The sequence below is a fragment of the Cynocephalus volans genome, chromosome 13 (assembly GCF_027409185.1).
Source record: "Cynocephalus volans isolate mCynVol1 chromosome 13, mCynVol1.pri, whole genome shotgun sequence".
In the NCBI taxonomy this organism is placed as follows: domain Eukaryota; kingdom Metazoa; phylum Chordata; class Mammalia; order Dermoptera; family Cynocephalidae; genus Cynocephalus; species Cynocephalus volans.
In genome coordinates, this window is record NC_084472.1 from 109,877,652 (window position 1) to 109,897,608 (window position 19,957).

Here is a 19,957-nt window from a genome sequence, read left to right on the forward strand (position 1 = left end):
AGCTGTGATCCTGTGAGTCCCAGAGACAGAAGCCAGGCATGGGGTTCTCGGAGAAGCTGAGGTCTTGTGGTTGGGAAATGTGTTTGGAAATACCACGTGCAGGCAGGGAAGAAGCACAGAGAATTGAGCGTGGGGCCTGCTGTCTGCCCAGTTACCCAGGGAAGCTGCATTGATTGTTCTCAGCCAACAACATGGAACGGTGCGTGTTCTGAGCTGAACAGGAAAGCAAGGCTTTTGCCCGTGTGCCCACTCACACCTGCCAGGGTGTGGCGGGAGAGGAAAGGCTCAACCAGAGGATGTCCCAGCCAGCCTCAAGGCAGGGACTGCTCACGCGTAGGTGACTATCCTAATTCCCAAAATGCACTCCCAGCGCCACCCCCACCCAGCCTACCAAGTTGCTGCCTCAAATTCCCACAATTCAGACAATTCTTTTGAGGTATTACCACCAAAAGCCCTGTTAAAACGCAAATATGGGGGGGAAAGACCAACAAACCCATTAAATCACTATCCTCCGTTGAATCATTATCCCCCAAAATAGGTAGCACCAGGGTAGGGGCCAGAACGAGGACACTAGAAATGAGGGGAATGAAGAGTCTTGAAGAGAAATTTTGCTTGTCTCTGAGGCTGGCCTCTATATGTTAAAAATCACTTAAAATGCGTCACACAGATGGTGACATCTCCATGCACTTGGTCACGTCTGACCTCATGGCTTGATTTAAACAAAGAGGAGGAGCCAGCAGCCTTCATCTGTCATTTTGACTGCAGATTTCACTCAATGATTGTTTACATCTTAGTGCCCCATTGGAGACTTCTGAGATTTGAGGTTCCCTGGCTGGAACTGGTTTTCAGTGCAAATCTGTAAAAACAAAATCAGAGTTTTCTTGATTTCCAGATGGTATCTGTTAATGTTAACACTGCAGCTCCAGGAACATTTTCAAGCTCATTTTCTCTTCCTAAACAAGATGAAGTTCTGAGCCTGCTGGCAGCTTCCTCCACCCTGTGCTGCTTGGGTTCTGAGTCCCTGGTCTTTTGTTCGTCCTCAGCAATTCTTTGGCCTTGAATTAGTGCCTAGAACTGTATTTGCTGACTCTCGCGTCTCTGCTTTCACTGGCTGTGACACCCCATTCAGAGAGTCTGTGTTACCTCACGACATATGGCACCGTGCACACTTTAGAAAGCTAGGGACCGGAAGGTTTCTCTTTTGGCAGCCTTTCCCCCAATCAGGCTGGCAGTTTCCGCACGCAGCACTCTCCGTACTCAATGCGTCGAGTGTCGAGGCCTTGAAATAAAAGGCCTCTTAAGTTTTCAGTCCTGGCCAAAAAAGCCATCTCCACCGATGCTAAAACAGCTGGTCCCTTCAGACAGTTTGGGCTGGCACATCGGTGAATGCAGAGGAATGCAGGGGTCATGTCTCATCCTAGGCAGAGCCTTAATGGGAGGCTTCTTCCCCAGGGTGACACTCAGCCCAGTTAGAACATCAGGCGACGAGATGGTCTGCATTTGTAAGGGCAGGGCTTCTGTGACGGAAGAAGGGACGCAGCCAGTTGTGGTGATGTGAAGAGGACCAGAAGGCTTCCCACGTGGAAGGGCAGGTGGACAGCATGGCTGCAGAGTGGGACCTCTGCACTGGGACCCGGCGGGGTCACAGACTGTCCTCTGAGGGGCAGGCAGCAACAGGGGAGCCCCCTGAGGCCAAGGCCGCTGGTCTGGGAGGGCGTCGAGCTCTGGTCAAGCCAGGAGAGGCCGGCTCCCGCGGTGAGCAGTCTCTGCCTCACCTGAGATGCCACCAGGCGAGCGGTGACCGGGTGGACTTGGAAAGCTCCTCCGTGTCCCCAGCAGAGACTGCACGCCCCCGAAGGGGCACTCGAGTGACGGGACCTTCAACTTGGTTACCTTTTCGCGTGGCTCTGCACAGCCCTGCTCGGCGTGGGGCGTGGGTGGTTCCGTCGCACGCTCCTGTACCCGCCTGCTGGGCTGTCACTCGTCACCCGCTCCTCTCGGCCAGACCCCGAACTCAGACGGAGCCCGGCCGGGGACCGAGCCTGCAGAGGACACCGGCAGGGAGAGCGGACGCGGCGCCCCGGGCCCGCAGGACCGTCTGCGGCAGGCCCAGGGCCGGGCCGGGAGCACCAGGGGGCCGCGGGGCTCCGGTCGCCGCCGCCGTGGCTGCGTTTGTGTCGCTCCTCGGACTCGTAAACGATAAAAACGACCGCAGCAGCGGACTCTGCACCAGCGTCTCCTGTGTGCCAGGCTCCGTGTCAAGAGCGTGTCCCGCGAAGCCACATCACGTCCCCCGAGGCTGGAAAGCCAGTCGGGGCTGACGACCGAGCTGGGGGAGCTGCGGTGGGGACGTGGGGACGTGGGGACGTGCGGGCGAGGGCGGGAGCCCCCGGGCACCCCGCTGCCCTCGGCCCCAGCTCACCTGCACACCCTCCCTGTGCTGCCAGGACCCGCCGGCTCCGGCCCCCACGCCGCCGGTGGCACCGCTGTCGTCCAGGTCCCCGTGACAGTCTCCTCCCCAGCACCACGGTCTCTCCCGGCCCCCGCCCCGGGCTGGCGCGGCCTGGCGCCCCGCAGAGCCGCCCCGCACCCCGTGTTGCCTCCAGCCCTTCGTCCGAAAGCAGCTTTTGTTCGCCGTCGATCCAGACGTTGCGCTCACAGAGACCTGCCCAGGGAGAGAGGGCCGCGAGTACGAGACACGCAAGGGCTCCCGTGGCGACAGCTTAGGTGGACAGGGCGAGCACCGAGCGCTTGGCCAGTGCGGGATGGCGTGTCCACCAGCGGGGGACACGCGCGGCCACTGCACACCGTGCCTCGGGAGGAAACCTGACGATACGAGGACGTGTCCACCCCGTGCTGTAAATGAGAAAATCGGCGGAGCGGGGATGAATGAGCAGCGCGGTCCTCAGGGCAGTGGCAGTCCCTGCGTGGTGCCCGGACGGCGGGTGCGTGTCGTTCCACACGTGCCCAGACCCACTGAACGCACAGCAGCAGCACTGGAGCCTTTGGGGAATCGCGACGTGTCAGTGCAGGCTCATCCATCGTCACGAAGGTACCACTCTGCTGAGCTCCTTCCTTCCCCAGGACACTTGCACATGTCAGGAAAACTGTGGAAGGCTTTGAAACAGGAAAAAAAAAAGCGTGGGTGTCCCAACTGCCCTACTTATCCTAATTACACCCATTTTTCTTTTTCTTTTTTAATTAATATTTATCATCTATTTGAGTTTTTAAAAATTTTTATTGAATCATAATTGATTGTATATATTTTGGGGGTTCAACATTGACATATGTTGATCAAATCGATATTACTAGCACACATATTGTTACAAATCATAGCCTTATGCCCCTTGTCCCGTCTCTCCCCATCCCCTTCTAGCTCCCCCTCCCCCCGCAATTACCCTAGATTTCCTCTCTCCTTCTAAAAGAATAATGGTTACTCTGTTGATTTGTTGCCTAGATGATCTGCCCAATGCTGAGAGGTGTGATCAGGTCCCCCAATATTATCACAGAGCACATGATTCTTCTGTCACTCTGGAATGGGCTTTGTGGAGAAAGACATCCTCTTCTTTTCTTTATCTCTGCTGGTGACTCTCCTTGTGTCAATGCACTCCAGAGGCTGGCGGACCATCTCTGTGGTGGTTGTGGCATCTAGCTGTTTTCGTGGCAGCCGTGGTTATTGTGCTGGCTGTGGTGGACCACACACATGGAGCTGATGTTTTTGGCATGCTCCTTGGCACCAGCGGTGTGCCTGGTTGTGGGGGGAAGGGTCCGGTCCCTGGCTCCATACCTCAGGTCCCCAGGCAGCCCCCAAGGCTCTGGCAGTGTACCTGAGCTGGAACTAATTTGTTGTCTTTTGCTTACTTCTAACATGGGGAAACTTCCTGTGGGGACCAGTACTTGAGCTCTGTGCGGTTGAGCTAAATTGCTGCTTTGTTGCTGATTCCCTAGGGAAGGCTTTTTGTGCAGCTCAGGTTTTAATGGTTGACCTTATAGGTACTTCTGGCTCTCCAGAGACCCGGTGCACGTGGGTTGTGTAGAAACTCTGATCTGGGCCTGAGTCTTTATATCAAACTGCACCCCATGCAATTCTATATTCCTGACGAGTCTCCTCTGAGTGGTCCTGTCCTTGCTGTGTCCCAGTGTTCCCCTCGTGGGCCTGTCTCCCCCACTGCCCGTGCTCCAAACACTTACCATGAGATGGGCTGTATGCCAGTCCCTTGTGATGACTCACTGGCCTCTGAGTGGCTCCTGTTTTTCAGTTGTTGTGGCTCCTCATTCTTGTGTGGGTCCACAGGAACCCTGTTAGTGGTCTTGCTGGCCTGGGGGCCACCAAGGCGCTCTTCTCTGCTGCTGCCTCCAAGCAACATCATCCAAGGGGCGCAGCTGCAGCTGTTGCCGGCTCTTGCTCTGTGCACTCATCAGCTCCAGCCTGGAAGCGTCCGCAGCACGAAATGGTCCACGTGGTTTTTCTTTCTCTCATTGTGGCTTCTCCCACCTCTGTGCACTCCATAGGTCTCTCCTCCTCTTCCCCTGCACTCCAGTGGCCCCAGCTTGGCCGTTGTTGCTTTTTTATAGTTGTAAATTGGTTGATTTGCGGGACAGAGAGACGCTGGGGACTGTCTATTCCACCATCTTGACCGGAACCCTCCCATTTTTCATTTTCTCTGAGCTAGTTTACAACTCTGTAAGTTGCAGATAACTGAGAGTGATGAAAACAGTTATTTTCCATGTGCCAATAAATTCTTCCCAGTGGAGGCACAGCTGGTCTTTGCCACCTAGCTTGGCATCTATTTCTGTCTTCATCTCAGCACTCCTGACTGGCCCATATAAGCATGGGCATGGGACTTCAAATTCTTCTTTGCCCCAGTTGTAACATCTTACTGGTTCCCTCATTAATTATGGCGTTCAATAAAAATCTTTGACAGATGCTCATCTTATATTTGTATGGGAATCATGAGTTACCTTTTAAAATACATATCCTTTAACGCCTGCCTGCCTGTTATGCTCTTACCCCTCTCTTCGCCCACCTGCCCCTGCTCATCCTCTGGGTCTCTGCTGAAGCGTCACATCCTGGGAGAGGCCTCCTCTGTTTTCTCCGCTCTGGATCACGCCTGCCATGGTTTACTCTCTTACCGGTCTGCTCCTTCATAGCAGTTGTTACACTTTATAATTATGTATTCTGTGTGCTCACTGATGTCTGGGAATCAAATTACCTGTGAGTTAAGTTTTCTCCTTTATATTTTTCTTTATTTTACGTATTTTCTGTAATGAATATGTATGCCTTTATAATTTTTTTTAATGCTCTTTAATTGCTTCTTTCAAGAAGAAAAGGAGAAAGGATCCACAGTGTTTTTGCAGTCAACTGCTTCTTGCACCTCCTTGGAAGCCTCCCTCCTTCAGCTACTCCAGCCCACCCAGATTGCTCCCTTACACAAGCCCCTGTTGCAAGGACATCTGCTCTACACCATTGTGCTTACTGGAGCATTCGGTGACAGCATAATGAGCCCTGTGTGTGCAGCACAGTGCTGGAAGCTATGGGGGGGGGCATGGGACCTTGAGAAGGGGAAGTTGTGCTGCTTACTCTGCAGGAGTTAATAACCTAATGGGTGATACAAGACATAGAGAAAAGCTAAATAACAATGTGAGGGATTATAGCTTCACATAAATGTTCAGGCTTGCGCTCACTGGAGGCCTGAATGGTCATGTGGCCTCACACAGTGAGGTCAGCCTTGCATGTTTGTTAGTCTTGTGAGTTGAACTGGAAGGCAGGACCACGTCTTGGCCTCTTTGATATGACCCACAGTACCGCACACAGCCCAGACACGTGGCAGAGGTCCCTGCTGTTTGATTCACTTATATCCAGGATATGGCTGGGTCCATTCTTAGCACTACCTTATCTGGGAGACTGGAGGCTTTACTGAGAGGCCTGCCCCACTCCAGCAGAACGTGTATCCATTCTTACCACATTGTGCCCAAGCTGTTGCAAAGTTACATTTTCATGAATGTTTGATTGCTGTTGGGATTGCTTATGGAGGAGATGGAGGATCCTGCAGAGTCTGATGATGCAGGGAAGTCTGAGCCTGGCCAGAAGGCTGTGTGCAGTGGGAGGGCAGCCACGCTGCCTCCTGCGAGCGGTTCTGTTCCAGGAGCCCGGGCTGGAGAGCAGTTCCAGGAGGGCTGACCTTGGCTCCATCAGAAGCTGGAGACCGACCACCTCTGCACACCTGGTCAAGATCGCCAACTCTTTGGACTGGTCACAAGTGGGTCAGCTGTCGGGAGATGACATGTTTAAGAACCACCTCCAGCTCAGGAGCATCCAGGCTGGAGCTACTCCATGCTGCTGTGTCTTACAACACGCGTGTGCCTTCTCACAGGCCCATGCTCCCCACTCTCACAGGCCAGCCTCTGGCATGGAGCCACCACCCCAGCCCCTTCCATGTATGGATTTGCAGTGTGACCCAGACAAAATAAGGGGGACCTGAGGAACTGGGATTGGAGAGTGAGTTACTTTTTCATCATAGTATTTTACATGTTGCATTGCATGCCCCTGCAGGTGGCCTCAGGAACTGGCTTAAAAATATGTTTCTTACCCTCTGACCTCAACCTAGTTTTCCACCTCCTACATCCTTTTTTTTTTTTTTTTAAACTCTCTTTCTGCACAACTGGCCCTTCCTTGTGAAGTGAGACACCAAGAGCCTGGTATCTCTGTATCTCTCTTTCTCTCTCTCAGTTTTGGGAGACCAACCTCAAGTCACCATATTGTCCCCCAAATTCTCTGTGATGCTGTTTCCAGGCTGCACCAGGGTCTAAACCAGTGACTCCTGCTCTGGAGGGCAGTGCTGGGTCCGGACACCAAGGCACACCTGCCACAGGCACCGGGTGGTGGCTGGGAAAGGCAGCAGTCCCTGAGAGGAGGACTCCTGAGGTACAGTGGGAATCTCAGTGCCCAGGATGTCTCGAGAGTACTGTGGGTGTCCGTGAATGTGAGAGCCCGGAATACAGCAAGAGCAGCCAGGTGTGCGTGGAACACCGGGGCAACTGTGCTCTTTGTTCCGTGTGTCTCCGACTCCAGGACAGGATGGAAGACTGTCGTGTAAGTTCTGTCCCCGGCTGTGCGATCTCCACGCGTGCCTTTGGGCCCCGTGGTTCTGCCTCCCCTGGAGATCTTTTGCTCTCTCTAGTGGTTTGGTGCCCACGCCCCTCGCTGGCTCCTGGCAGGCCTCCCCACAGCTCTGCTCCGGGCCTGTCCCCCACAGGCCTGGTTAATGCAGCCCAGCTCTCCCCAAAGATGCCCAGGAGGAGGGGGCGTAAGTCATTCTAACAACCTAATTGACCAATCACTTTTATTTCTCCTCTGCTGTCGACTTCCTGTTTACTGCTCCTTCCAGCTTGTACAAAGCCATTTGAAGCCACGTGATGTTTTAAGACGCTCTCCGTTCAGGACAGCCCAGAGACGAAAGTGGAGTCTGCCTGGGAAAACAAAGGCAGCGGCGGTGCAGAGCGTGCGGGCCTGGAGACGTGTGATCCCCGTTGCGGGGGTGGCTGCCGCCTTGCCCTGCGACGTGATGATTGCCAGTTATTATGCCTGTCTGGCGGAGGGGGAGCCAGGGGAGGAACACGACAATAAAGGGAGATAAATGGCTCCCAGAGAACTGAGAACTGTGCAGGCCAGAAAATAAATCCCCTGCATGCTGCTTAGAGTTCATGGCCAGGAGGATAAACACCACTTAATTTGAAAACAATTACCATTTGGAGATGTTAAAAAATTAAAGTTGCAGGAAGAAAGGTTTACAGGGAGGTCCTGTGCTGGGAACATTTGAGAGTCCCTCCTCAGCGGTCTCCTGGAGTGCCAGTCACGGCCCCACTCCATGACGTCTAGTCCAAGGGCAGTTTGTTCTTTTCTTTTTAAAACAGATGAGGCAGGGGTTCTCAAACTAGAGCGATTTTGCATTTTATCAGGCTCCCCCGCCCCCACCCCAAACACTTGCCCATGTCTGTAGGCATTTTTGGTTGTCACAATTGGGGGGAAGGGAGAGTGCTACTAACTAGAATGTAGAGGCCAGTGGTGCTGCTACGGTGACAGGACAGCCCCCACCACAAAGCTATTTCTGGTCCAACGTGTCAGTAGTGCCGAGACTGAGAAACATGGGGTATTTGGAGACAGAAAGAAAGAAATAGTGTTATTGGCTTTAAACTCTCTTTACTAGAAAGAAGCCAGGGCAAAGGTGAGAGGTCTATCCAGGACGTTCCAGACTTTCTAGAAACACACAGGTTTGGTGTGGTCACAATGTCTCGAGGGTCTTCTGAAATGTTGGTGGAGACCTGAGCACCCATCGGTACCCTCTAGTGGACCGGGTGGGTCCGGGTCCACACGTGTGCAGCCACTGCCCTCTGCAGGAAGAAATGCACAGGGCTGTCGCCATGGCGTGTGTTTCAAGGCAGTGCCGTAAGCCCTCAAGGCCCCTTCTTCACTCTAGTGGTGCAGGGGGAAGAATCCTAACTTTATGGGTAGGAGACTGATTTCAAGTCCCAGACCCACCACTTGCTCCCAGTGACAGACCTCGTCACCTCTCTTAGCCCCCGTCATGCCCTTTGTACTTCACAGGTTGTGACCATCTCGCAGGAGCAAATGTGAGCAGACACTGTGTGAGCATTAGAGCATCACATGAGCAAATGTGCGTCGCTGCGGTCCCTCTGCAGCTGCATGGTCAGAGACATCCAACCATAAGAAACAGTTGCTAAGGGTCTATGGAGGTGACAAAGTCCTTGGTGGGTAGAGGAAGATAATAAATAACAAATGATACACCATGTAATTTCCTACAGTGCTCGTTGCTATGAAGAAAGACATACAGGACAAAGGGGTGTGGGATGGGGGTGGGTGTCGCCGAGTCATCCCACGGTCAGGGAAGGCCTCTCTGTGAGGAGGTTCTATGTGAGGCGCAGAAGGAGGTGACACTGTGGACAGAGCTACCCATGGACCAAGGCAATAGGGGCCCTGCCCTAGGCCCCAGAGTGGGGAGGACCCGGGGAACCTCATCGCTGAGCATTGTTCAGACTGCAGGGAAGGCGCCTCGTCCAGCGCCATCAGGGTGGAGGGTTCCAGCATGAGCAAAGCCACAGACAGACAGACGGGTGTGGAGTAGCAGCCTGCTGGGAATGCTTAGGTAACAGACAGGTCAGATGAATTAATCTGTTTAACCGTTCTTCTCAGACAGCATGGGTGCCACAAATTAGCACATAAAGCATTGTTTCCCAGAGTCCTGAGCATCCATTTTTATTCTCTGCTCTCCCTCGTGTTCTGGAGACGCCTGTGCGCCAGAGTGGTGTTCGCGACATCAGCACATGCACGGCGCATGACGAGCGTTCTGCAATGTTCAGTAACCCACATGTCTCTTGCATGTCACACACATGTAAGATGCTTGAAGCATAACAACTTCATAGTGACAACCAGAGGGGCATTGAACACTGAAAGTGAGAATCTTTTTTTAAATCAGAATATATAATATAGTTTAACTAAATTTTTCAAAAGTTTTTCAGATTCTTAAAAATAATTCTCATTTTAAATTTTCATATTGACTAATTAGAATACACATTGTTTAATCATAAACACTTGGATATCTGAGAAAAATAATTTTTTTGAAAGCATATATGAAAACCTTTTTCATCTTTAATTTTTTATGTTTACTTTCAGTTATATTTTTAATGCTAATATATTCAAACTTTGTATATCTTGAGAACAATAACATTTTTAAAAATCTTTTACATCATTTATCCTCATGGAACACAAATTATTTGAAAATGATCATAATAGCGATTTTGCTTAAATGAAAGAAAAAAAAGAACTTTATGGGGTAAACATATAAGGAGTTACGAATAAAACGTCTCTATTTTATTACTCGTTTAAATACCACCAAGCAGTCGACAGGACGCTCAAAAACGCGCAGTAATAGTCAAATTCAATTGTCTTTTACATTTCGGTGACTTGCGGCCATAAAACCACACACGACACGTGCTTTTCAGTTCTGTCGTCATGACGGCCTAGAGCACGTTCCACGCAACAGTTTTCAGTGTGATTTATAACTTTTAAGCACTTAGGCAGACGACGTCCCTCCGTCCCCCTGACCTGGCGCCCGCCACTGTTGGGGGCGGACCTGCCTGCGGCGACCCGGGGGGACGAGGCCCCAGACAGCGGGAGGGCGTGTCCGCCGGCTGCGGCGCCGAGTGTGTGTCGCTGCGCTGGAGGGGACCCGGCAGGGCCCTGCCGGCCGAGGAAGAAGGCTGGTGGCGTCTGGAGCCGTCTCGGGCCCGGGCTGCTCAGAGGGACTGACCAGAGCCACGCGCGAGAGAAGGGCGCGCTGTGAGACAAGGGACCGCACGTGCGACGGCGGAGAGGGCAGGCCGAGCCAAGGCCGCAGGAACGTGGAGGGGACCGGAGCACGGAGACGCGACACGCGGCGGCGCGGGCGGCGGGCGTGTGACCCCACGGGGCGACAGACGGGTCGGTGCTGACCAGGACGAGCGGGCTGGTGTCAGCCCGTTCAGAGCCTCTGGCCCGGGGAGGCGGCCCGGGGCGTCCGCGGTCCGGGGACAGGTGGGACGGCGCGGGCTCAGCGGAGCGTCCAGCACGTGGCGCGTGCCCAGCACACGTCCGTCAAATGAGTGAATGACACGAACGCATCACCGGGACGCTCTGCTTGGTCCCCCGCCCCGGGCTCTCGGTCACTCTCCAGACCGCAGATCTGACTGGCTCGGGTGGGGACAGAAGGGCCCTCGCGGCCACACGTTGTGCCAGGTGCGCTGGGCGACTCGCCTGGTCCCCCTCGCGGCACCTGCACGGTCGGCACCGCAGATCCGCGAAGCCTCGCCCGAAGCCAGCTGTGCTGCGGGGCTGAGTGTCCTCAGATGACAGAAAGGTGACACGACACACTGCACCTTCACTATACCGAACCTGGGTGCGCTGGGGACACCTAGAAATGGAACACATGAGCCCTTCTGCGGTGAGACGCAGGAACATCCACACCAAGCGGGACAATACATGACCTCAGGTCACGTCTCGCTGCCACGTGAGTCACGGACTGTTTCCAGCTCTCAGAGTGCGTACGTTTGGAAATTGGATGAGGGAACGTGGACCTGTGAAGTCCTGACTTTGGGATGATGTGACTGAGGCTCTGAGGGGTGAAGTAACGTGACCACGGTGACCTGACGGCGGGGGGAGGCCCGGTGAGGACGTGGCTGCGCAGGACTCCGAGGCCGCTCTGTCTACTGCACCGGTCCGGGCCCTCGCCCGCTGCCCCACGGAAGCCAGCGAAGGAAGGCCGCGCCGGGACAGACGTTTCCTCTCCGGAACAGCAGCCCCTGCATCTTCTGGCAGCCGTGAGACGACATGTGACCCCACCAGCAAACAGTCGATCGCCCTGGGAAGGCACCCCAGGGAAGGGCCGCTGAACCATCTTTCCTTTCTGTGACCGTGCACATGATATTTCACGGGCCAGGAAGCGGCGACCAGATTGCTCCTGCCTAATCCATCCTTCAAAATGACAACGACCACGACGAGAAGCACGAAACCTCCTTCACCGATTGCGAGAAATTCTACAGTGAAAGTGCCAGTTTCACCCTTCCCGGCGTCTCCAGAACGGCCTTTGTAAAACACCAGGCTCTCTTGCTTCACACCTTTCCGTAGTCCCCCGTCTGCAGGCCCTCCTTGTCACCACGCCTGCGGTCCGGCTGGCTCTGCCACACCCTCACTCCTCGTTTTACTGCACGGTGTGTCCCGTTACAGCACCGGGACCGCCGGCCGGATTCGTCTGTCTGCTTCCTCTGCCAGACTCAGCTCCTGCACCTTGTAGGATGCCTGGAATAAAGTAAGAGCTTGGTCCTCTTTGAGGAATAAAAAATTAGAGTAAATTTATTTCATGAGCTTAAAACGATCAAAAATGTGTTTCTTAATTAAATCCAAGTATGAATGACCATTGTCAGGCTTCTAAATCTCAGTATGATTACACTCTTCATACCCTTCCCTAAACACGTACTTTGGTAGAGGGCCTGACGGAGGGAGCTTGGGGATACCTGTTTCCCCGAAGAAGGGAGATCTTCAAAGAATGTAGTAAGCACAACATCCAGAATAATTTGCTCCTGTAAGAGATGGTTCTTTCCTTGAATCTCCCACATCTTCTTTTTTCTCAGAGGGTGTCTTGAATTTCTCAAAATAAATGCAAATGGAATGTGGCGCTTTTGAAGTGGGAGTGGGTTACAAAATAAACAGTTATTTTTTTCAGGTAAATATTTTGTTTTTGCGACAGCTTTGTTTAGATGTAATTCTCATATCATAAATTCACTCATTTATAGTGTACGATTCAAAGGTTTCTAGTCTATTACAAAGTTGTGCAACCACTGCCACAATAAACTTTAGAATATTTTTATCATCCCGCAGAGAAGTCCTGTACCCTTTAGCTGTCAACCCCCAAACTCTCACTCCACCACACCCCAGCCCCTAGACACCACTACTGTACTTTCTGTCTCTATAGATTTGCCCATGGAGTTCAAGGTTCATCTGCGTTATACCATATATCAGTACTTCATTTCTTTTTATGGCTGAATACTATTCTGCTATATGGCTATACCACATTTTGCTTGTTCATTCATCAGTTGATGAACATTTGAGTTGCTTCCAGCAGTAGCTACTGTGAATAATGTTGCTATGAACACTCCTGTGCAGGTTTTTGTGTGGACATGTTTCCATCTCTCAGGCAGGGTATGTTTGCATACCTAGGAGCAGAACTGTTGGGTCAAATAATACAAGTATGTTTATTTCTTCTCCCTACTAGATTACAAACCTCCCTAAGGCTGGGTTTGAGGCATTCACCTCCTAGATCACTGCTATGCATACCGATGTTCGTTAAATATTTATTGACTGGACGGATATTTGCAATTCCAATGTGGAACATGATAGGGAGTTGTGGGACTAGACAAGCATCATGAATAATATGAATCTTTTTAAAAAATATACTCAGATCATGAACAATCTTAACATTGACAAGTAAAATTGCCAAATATACTTCTCTTCTGTAAAATGACAGCAACAATACCATATAGAGTTGTGTTAAAAATTGTTTCCTATCCGAAGAGGACTCAACAGGCCTGGCACGCATAGTAGGCACTGAGTCCATGCTGCATAGCTAGTTAACTTCAGTATGGTCCCCTGTCCACAAACTCGTTCAAGTTTGGCCTTCTATGAAATCTTGTTTAGCTTCAATGTTGAAAAGCCTGGGTTTTCATCTCCTCTTCAGCTTTGTCTTTTGCTGTCCAATGTGAGATCATTGTAGTTGCGCCTATATTCATGATGTCAAGGCAACTAGTTTAGCAATTGAAGAGGTGACTAATCTAATGAGTCTTGCTCTCATGTGACCATTAGAAGTGCCACCCCACCATTGAGTTCAAGGTTCACCACCTCTGTTTGGCAACATCACCATATCTCTGGTGAGCTGTGCCCACTGAGCTGAATACTCTTCAAGTCTCTGGAATTAGATTTTTTCCCTTAATTGCAGTGGGGGCACAATTAATCTTTTTAAAACCTGGTTTGTTTATCAAATAGACTCAATCTGTCTCCTTCTATTTAGAGTGTTGTTCTTGAGATCATTTAAAACCAAATGAGAGAGAGTTCTATGTTTATTTTACTATTATGTTTAAATATGTTGGAATATAAAATAGATATCTAATTAAATATTTTAATGATGTGTTAAACTTTATTGATTAGGATTACCTCCACATTAAAATGAGTTTGAAATGATAGAGTCTCTAAATTTCAGAATATAAACACATTTCAATTACTTTCAACTTCAGGAAAAAAACTCAAAGTAGAACCAAAAAATATTATGTAGATCAGTCTTGCTTCACCAACTAGATAAAAATATGTAATCAGTACATCAATTCAACAATTTAGAAATTGCTAGCCTTAGTCTATTATGCATAAAGTATAATTTCTGTAAGTGAAGGATACTTCTAAAACATTTAAAACTTTGTAATCTGGTGAATTGGCGAAGAACATTTTTTTCCTTATGATCTTGCTTACACTATTAATTCGTTTACTGCCCACCTTCTTTTAATAGGTAGAACGGAGGAGGCATTCTTGTTTTCCTGTTTGTGAACAAATGCCCGCCCAGTTAGCACTATGGGAACTACCAAGTTTTATTGCAGGGGTCAACAAGTCCCCTAAAGGTTCCCAATTTGTGGTGGCACTTGACAGTTCACAGACACGGCACCCTCTGGGTGGGCACCAGCAACTGAATCCTACGCCCAGCCATCAGCCCCATGCGCTCCCACCCTCTGTCCCCAGGATCACAGCCAGGAGCCCCAGCCCCCGGGGGAGGGGGCAGAGGAGATAGATTTTGTAACTTGGAATGGGAGCCCATTTGGGACAGGTAGCCAGCTCCTTTGTGACCATTATAGAAAGACCTCGAACTAAGACACGGCCTCGAAGACCATCACTGTCCCCTTCTTTCCACACACCCTGCACTGCGGGCCACTTGTCAGCATAAGAAGGCGGAACTGGGCAGCACCCTAAGGACGTTTTCACTGCAGGCTTTTACCAGCTCTTATTGCTGGTATTGTTCAAGTAGAAGGAAAAGACAAAAACCCACCCCCCCTCCCCAAAAACACCCATAGGAGGGATGTGGGTGTGCACAAGTATATTTCCTGGAATCCAGAAGATGGGGGTGGGGGTGCATCCATCAAAAATGTTCCTGGTACAAAAGTTGGCCACACAAACAGCTCTTTTTCAGACTGAATTGTGTAACCGGAGACCTTGTCTCACAAGGAGAGAGTCCTGGGCCAAATTTAGGCAGAGGAAAATTTTTCCAGCATGTCAGGAACGAAGTTGACGTTCCATTAAGAAAAAAAAAAAAAAAAAAAAAAAAAAAAAGCGCTAGAGGAAGGAGTCGGGGGAAGGCGCCAGAATCCAGACGGGGTCACAGCCGAGATCACTCAGGAAGTTCCCCTCGGAAGGGCGACCACGGCCGGTCTCTCACTTGCGCTCCAGCCCCAGCGGACGTTTCCTGTCCTGCCCCTGGAAAGTCAAGCCAGAAGTTACAAAACATCCTTCTCCCTAGAGCCGAGCTCGGGGCTCGGGGGACCGTCCCTCCCATGGAGCAGGTCTTGGGCCTGCCCTCCCTTTCCTTCCGCGGATCTCCACCCTGAGCCGCCCAAGGAGAGAGGCTGGATCGGCAGGAGCAAGCAGGTGCTGCAGAAGGGACAGGGAAGCGACCCTGGGGACCAGGCCGAGCAGGTAGGACACAGGGGACTGGATATCCTTGCAGCGTGGGGCTGAGTGTGGGCTGGGGGGTGGACTGAGGGGACTCTGCATAAGGTCAGGCATTCCTTTTTCCCTCTTTCCAAGTTCAATGTTAATTCTTGGTCTCTAGAAGCTCACGTGTCCTATCGTGTGGGAAGCATTACGGCAGAAGTCTGGGAGGCAGGTATAGTGGATCCACTGATTTGTTTCTTATTTCTAATGAGTCCCTGAGATGTCAAGGGCTGACTAGACCCAAAGGAAAGGGCTGGGGAAGGCATTTCACCGTGATGAACCAGGCCCCGGCTGTTTCCCAGAACCTGGGCATGTTCTTCCCACCGCCGTGCTCTTTCCCTTCCGTACTCCCTCCCTCCCTCGTGGGGACACCAGCTTTGAGTTATTTCTCCAGGTGTGAAGATGTGGCTCAGGCCCTTGGTCAGAGCCCATGAGCACCAGTGCTGTAAATTTATGGACAAAGCCAGGGACTCTCCGAAACTTTTCTGGCTGTGGCAAAACTAACTGGTCTACCCAGAAGCCTGCGTGTGGCCCATGCCCCAGCAGTCAGTCACTAAAGACCAGCTTTGGCAATGCACATGCTGACATCGGACTAGCTCAGAGAACTCAGCATGGCTTCTGTAGAAGGAGTACTCACAAATATATGAAGCAGTCATAAATGAAGCATTTCAGATGCCCTTTCTCTGAACACCTGTGGCTCTACTGTCCGTACCACATTCTGTCCTTTGCCTCACAATGCCTTGCCTTGTTCTCTGTAGCCTGAACAAATGAGGGAGTGAACTGAACAAAATAGTCGCTGCCTACTAGCTGGTGATCCTGAGGCAGCAACTAACTCTTGTTGAGCACTTGCCATGTGCCAGGCACCATTCTAAGGGTGGTAGATACTACCATCGTAATTCCCATCGTATACGTGAGGAGATTGAGGCTGGAGACACAACGAATAAGCAGCAGCCTCAGTTTGAGTCCATGCTGCGGTGCTCTGAAGCCAGAAAGACTGGAGTTTGAATCTTGGTTCCAGCATGGTCTGGATGTCAATCAAGTGACTCTGGACAAGTTAAATGCCCTCCACCTCAGTTTCCTCATCTGCGAAATGGGATAATAATTCCACCCCACAGAGGTGTCACGAGGCATAAATTAATTTTAAAAGATTATTTTACTGAAGCAGATAAACCATGCAAGCATGCTCTTCCTGGTCACTATAGTGCATTGTAGTTGCTCAGGAATCCCTTCCAACTGAAAAGCCTCAGAGTTCTGTAGGAGGTGGTAACAGTACCTTCTTAGGATTTGTGCCTTCCGTGAAGGATGTTGGAGTTCACTCACCAGTTAGCGTAAGACTTTAGCTCCCGGCTCACTGGACTCTAAGCTCCATAAAGTCAGGGATCGCATCTTACGTACACTTGTTTCTCTTAGAAAATGCCTCTCAAACTGTGATCTAAGGACATTATTGCTCTTCGAAAGGGATGCAGCGTTCCCTGTCGGGAGGAGTTCAACCTGTGGCTACTCCAGGAGCCTCCTCTTCCCACTTCCAACAAAGCAGTTCTATCCTTACCTGACTTTTATGTCAAGGTTTCCGGTTGGAAGGAAGTTTTAAAAACAATTTGCAGAACTGCTGACTGGGAACAAGTGGTGCTTTGCCTGGACCGAAAATGACTGCTTATGGCAGAGAGTTGATTGAAGGGACTTCTAGCTTGCCCCTCTCTAGGATCTCACTTGGCCCTCCCATCCGCCTCCTTTAATGATCATCTCCTGCCCTGCGGAACCCACTGGCAGTGGCGTGCCAGGCAGGCTCAGGGAGTGAGCTCTTGCATCCGAGGCAGTCTGTCCTCTGGTGCAGGAGCATACAAGTGGCAGAGCCCTGGAGAGCTTGTATTACAACCTGGCCTCCCTCTGAGTCTTTTCTGAATGTGCCCTTCTCAGTCGTGCTCCCAGTTATGGAGTATGTGATCGATAATTACAATAGCTTATTATTGATATTCCTTAATAACAGCTTATGTACTGAACCAGGCACTGTGCTGAGCACGTTACACAGATTAGCTCGAATAATCCTCACAAGAGCCCTATAAGGCAGCTTTGCCTTGGGCATGATCCCCACTCTGCTGAAGAGGAATCTAAAGGAAGGGACAGTAAGTGACTGGCCCAAGGGCACCCAGCCAGTTAGTGGTGAAGGGGATCCCCCAAGTCTGAGCCACACCGCTTTGAATCTTTTTGCAACCCTGTTTGACAGACGTAAGAGGGATATTGTCATGAGTATGGCTCTTCCTATTTTGGCAAAGGGTACTCCTGAGAACAGGCTGGGAGAAGTGGTCACAGGGCCAGGACAGAATGGTCCATGGAAGGAAGAATGCTATGAATAAGTGACGTTAGGATTCTTGCCCAAGCTGCACACCTGATAAACCTCACCTCTTCTCTGAGAGGAAGTGTAGTTTAACAGGGAAAGAGTAAGCCTCTATAGCCTGACTGCCAGAGTTCAAATCCCAGCTCTGCCACGTATGAGCTAGGTTATCCTGGGCAAATTATACAACCCTCTGTGCCTCAGCTTCCTCATTTAGAACTATGTCTGACATATAGTATGCACTCAATAAATGAATTATTATGCATAAAAGAGGTTCTTGGATTAACCTAAGGAAAAGTAGTTTAGTGGCAGTCTGGAAATAAGAAGTAATTGGTGATTGAGGCTACATAACAGACACCAACAAATGTAATGTAATTTCAACTTGAGCTAGGGAGGAGAGGGTTGTACCTGGACCCCAGCTGGTAAGGACCTATAGAAAAGAGCTTAGATGTTCTCCCAAGGGTTAAAGAGATAAAACTGAAGAAAACTAGTCTTTAAGGTTAGCCTTGCCAAATTGGGTCCTTTGATTAAGTGGAGTAAGTATAATTTATTTTTCTTTGTAGTTATGGAAATTAGTTCTCTCTGTGACTTAGTGTTATAAAAAAATTGTTTTGCTTGTTTTTTTTTTTCAATGAGTAAATGCCATTGGCTGAACTACTTGTATTTTTGGAAGGATGACTTTAGGATTTCAAGCTGAGATAAAATTTAGGAGCTAAATATAGCTGATTGTAAAAAACAGTAAGGAGATCATGACTTACAAAATAATTTTGTGGCTTTTTCAAGGAACAAATTTTGAGCATAAATTTATTAAATTTATAAATGATCTTGAAACTAGTGTGCATCAGTTTGCCAACTTTTACTGGAAGTAAAAGTAGGTGAGAAACAAATCAATGACTGACATTTATTGAGCTCTTACTATGAGCCTGGCATTGTGCTAAGTGCTTCCTGTGCATTATCTCATTTGTTTAATCCTCATGACCCCCTGTCATGAGTACTATTATTAGCTGCGGTTTGCAAATGAGGACAGCAAGGTTTAGAGAAGGAAATAATACGCACTAAAACACACAGCCAGTAAGTGCTGGAGTTGAGCTTCTAACTCAGGACTGTCTAATTTGGGGAGGGGTGCTTAAATCTAATCTTCCCTACAGATAGAAGCCAATTCTGTTTGACTAGCACTGTATATGTTGATGGAGGGACACTAACTCTGTCAGCACAGCACAGCACTAGGTATGAGCGAAATGTTAGAGGCATTTTGGAGGGCAGGTCCCAGAGATGCCAAGGGGAACTGACAATAGATGCAAAGTGTAACTGCAACTAAGCAAGTAAACTGTGCCAGGAGGGGCCAGTTGTGGATGACATCAGGAAGCAGGCTGTCTTAACCTTTCTCTGTGCACTTCCAGAGGCCTCCCTGTCTCCAGGGATCTCAGTCACTCTGTGATAAGACAGAGAAGGTCCCAGCTGTGGCCTCCCACCGAGCCCGGCTCTGCACCTGACACCCTCAGTATCCCATAACCAAAATTATTACTATTATTATTATTTGTCCATCAAAACTCCTTTTGACCGGTGCTTGACTTTTAGAAAACCATCTGAGAGCAATTGATAAATGAATTCATGCTGATGCAGCTCTAGTGGGAGACAGGCTTCCCTGCCAGCCAGGAGGAGAAGGATGTGGCGAGGCATGTGGAGCAGGGAGACTCCCCGGGCGCCCCAACCACCTGCTCCCTGCTCTGTGGCTGGAAAGGCAAGCTCCTGTCTGAGGGTCTGAAGGTCCAGATTGCAAGCTTTTGGTTTGTTACCTGACAGAGATGCTGCTTACCTGAATTTTCAGAAGATTTACAGCACCGGCTCGACAGGGACAGTTCTAGGCGGCAGTGTGAGGTGTGTGACCTTACTCCTCGGTGCCCAGAGCCCTCTTTGTCCTTTTCTCTTTCCCAGTGCCTCCCCCACCTCTTCAGACTCCCCTTCCTTTCTCCCTCACCTCTGCTGAGGCCTTTACGCTCTTAACTCCCTGCACACTTACAGCACACACCGCCCAAGTGTGGGTGTGTTTATAACAAAAACCAAATTGTTGTGCTGGAAACAAGATGACCGTGGAATGTGGGAACCAGCAGTTTAGGGAGGGTTTTTCAGGACTTTGGAATAAAGCTCCTCCTTAGACACTCCCCTCCCCCACCAAACCACATGCTATAAACCAGTGCTCATTTGGGGCCCCTCAGTAATTATGGAGGGTCCTGGCTTAATGATGACGGTGGGGTTGGGAGAAGGGAGGAAAACCGGTTGTTTATACGCGGCCACCCCGATATACGGGGACGTGGAGGGGGGGCTGC

At 50.3% G+C, this 19,957-nt stretch overlaps 1 protein-coding gene across 1 annotated transcript in view; it reads left to right on the top strand.

Moving 5' to 3' along the window:
• The first annotated feature begins 15,222 nt into the window (after window positions 1-15,222).
• The window catches only part of TACC1 (transforming acidic coiled-coil containing protein 1), a 118,664-nt gene continuing 113,929 nt past the window's right edge, over window positions 15,223-19,957 (top strand). Inside the window, exon 1 of the mRNA XM_063076550.1 lies at window positions 15,223-15,280. The gene's annotated coding sequence lies outside the window, so the exon portion shown is untranslated. The remainder of the gene's footprint in view (window positions 15,281-19,957) is intronic.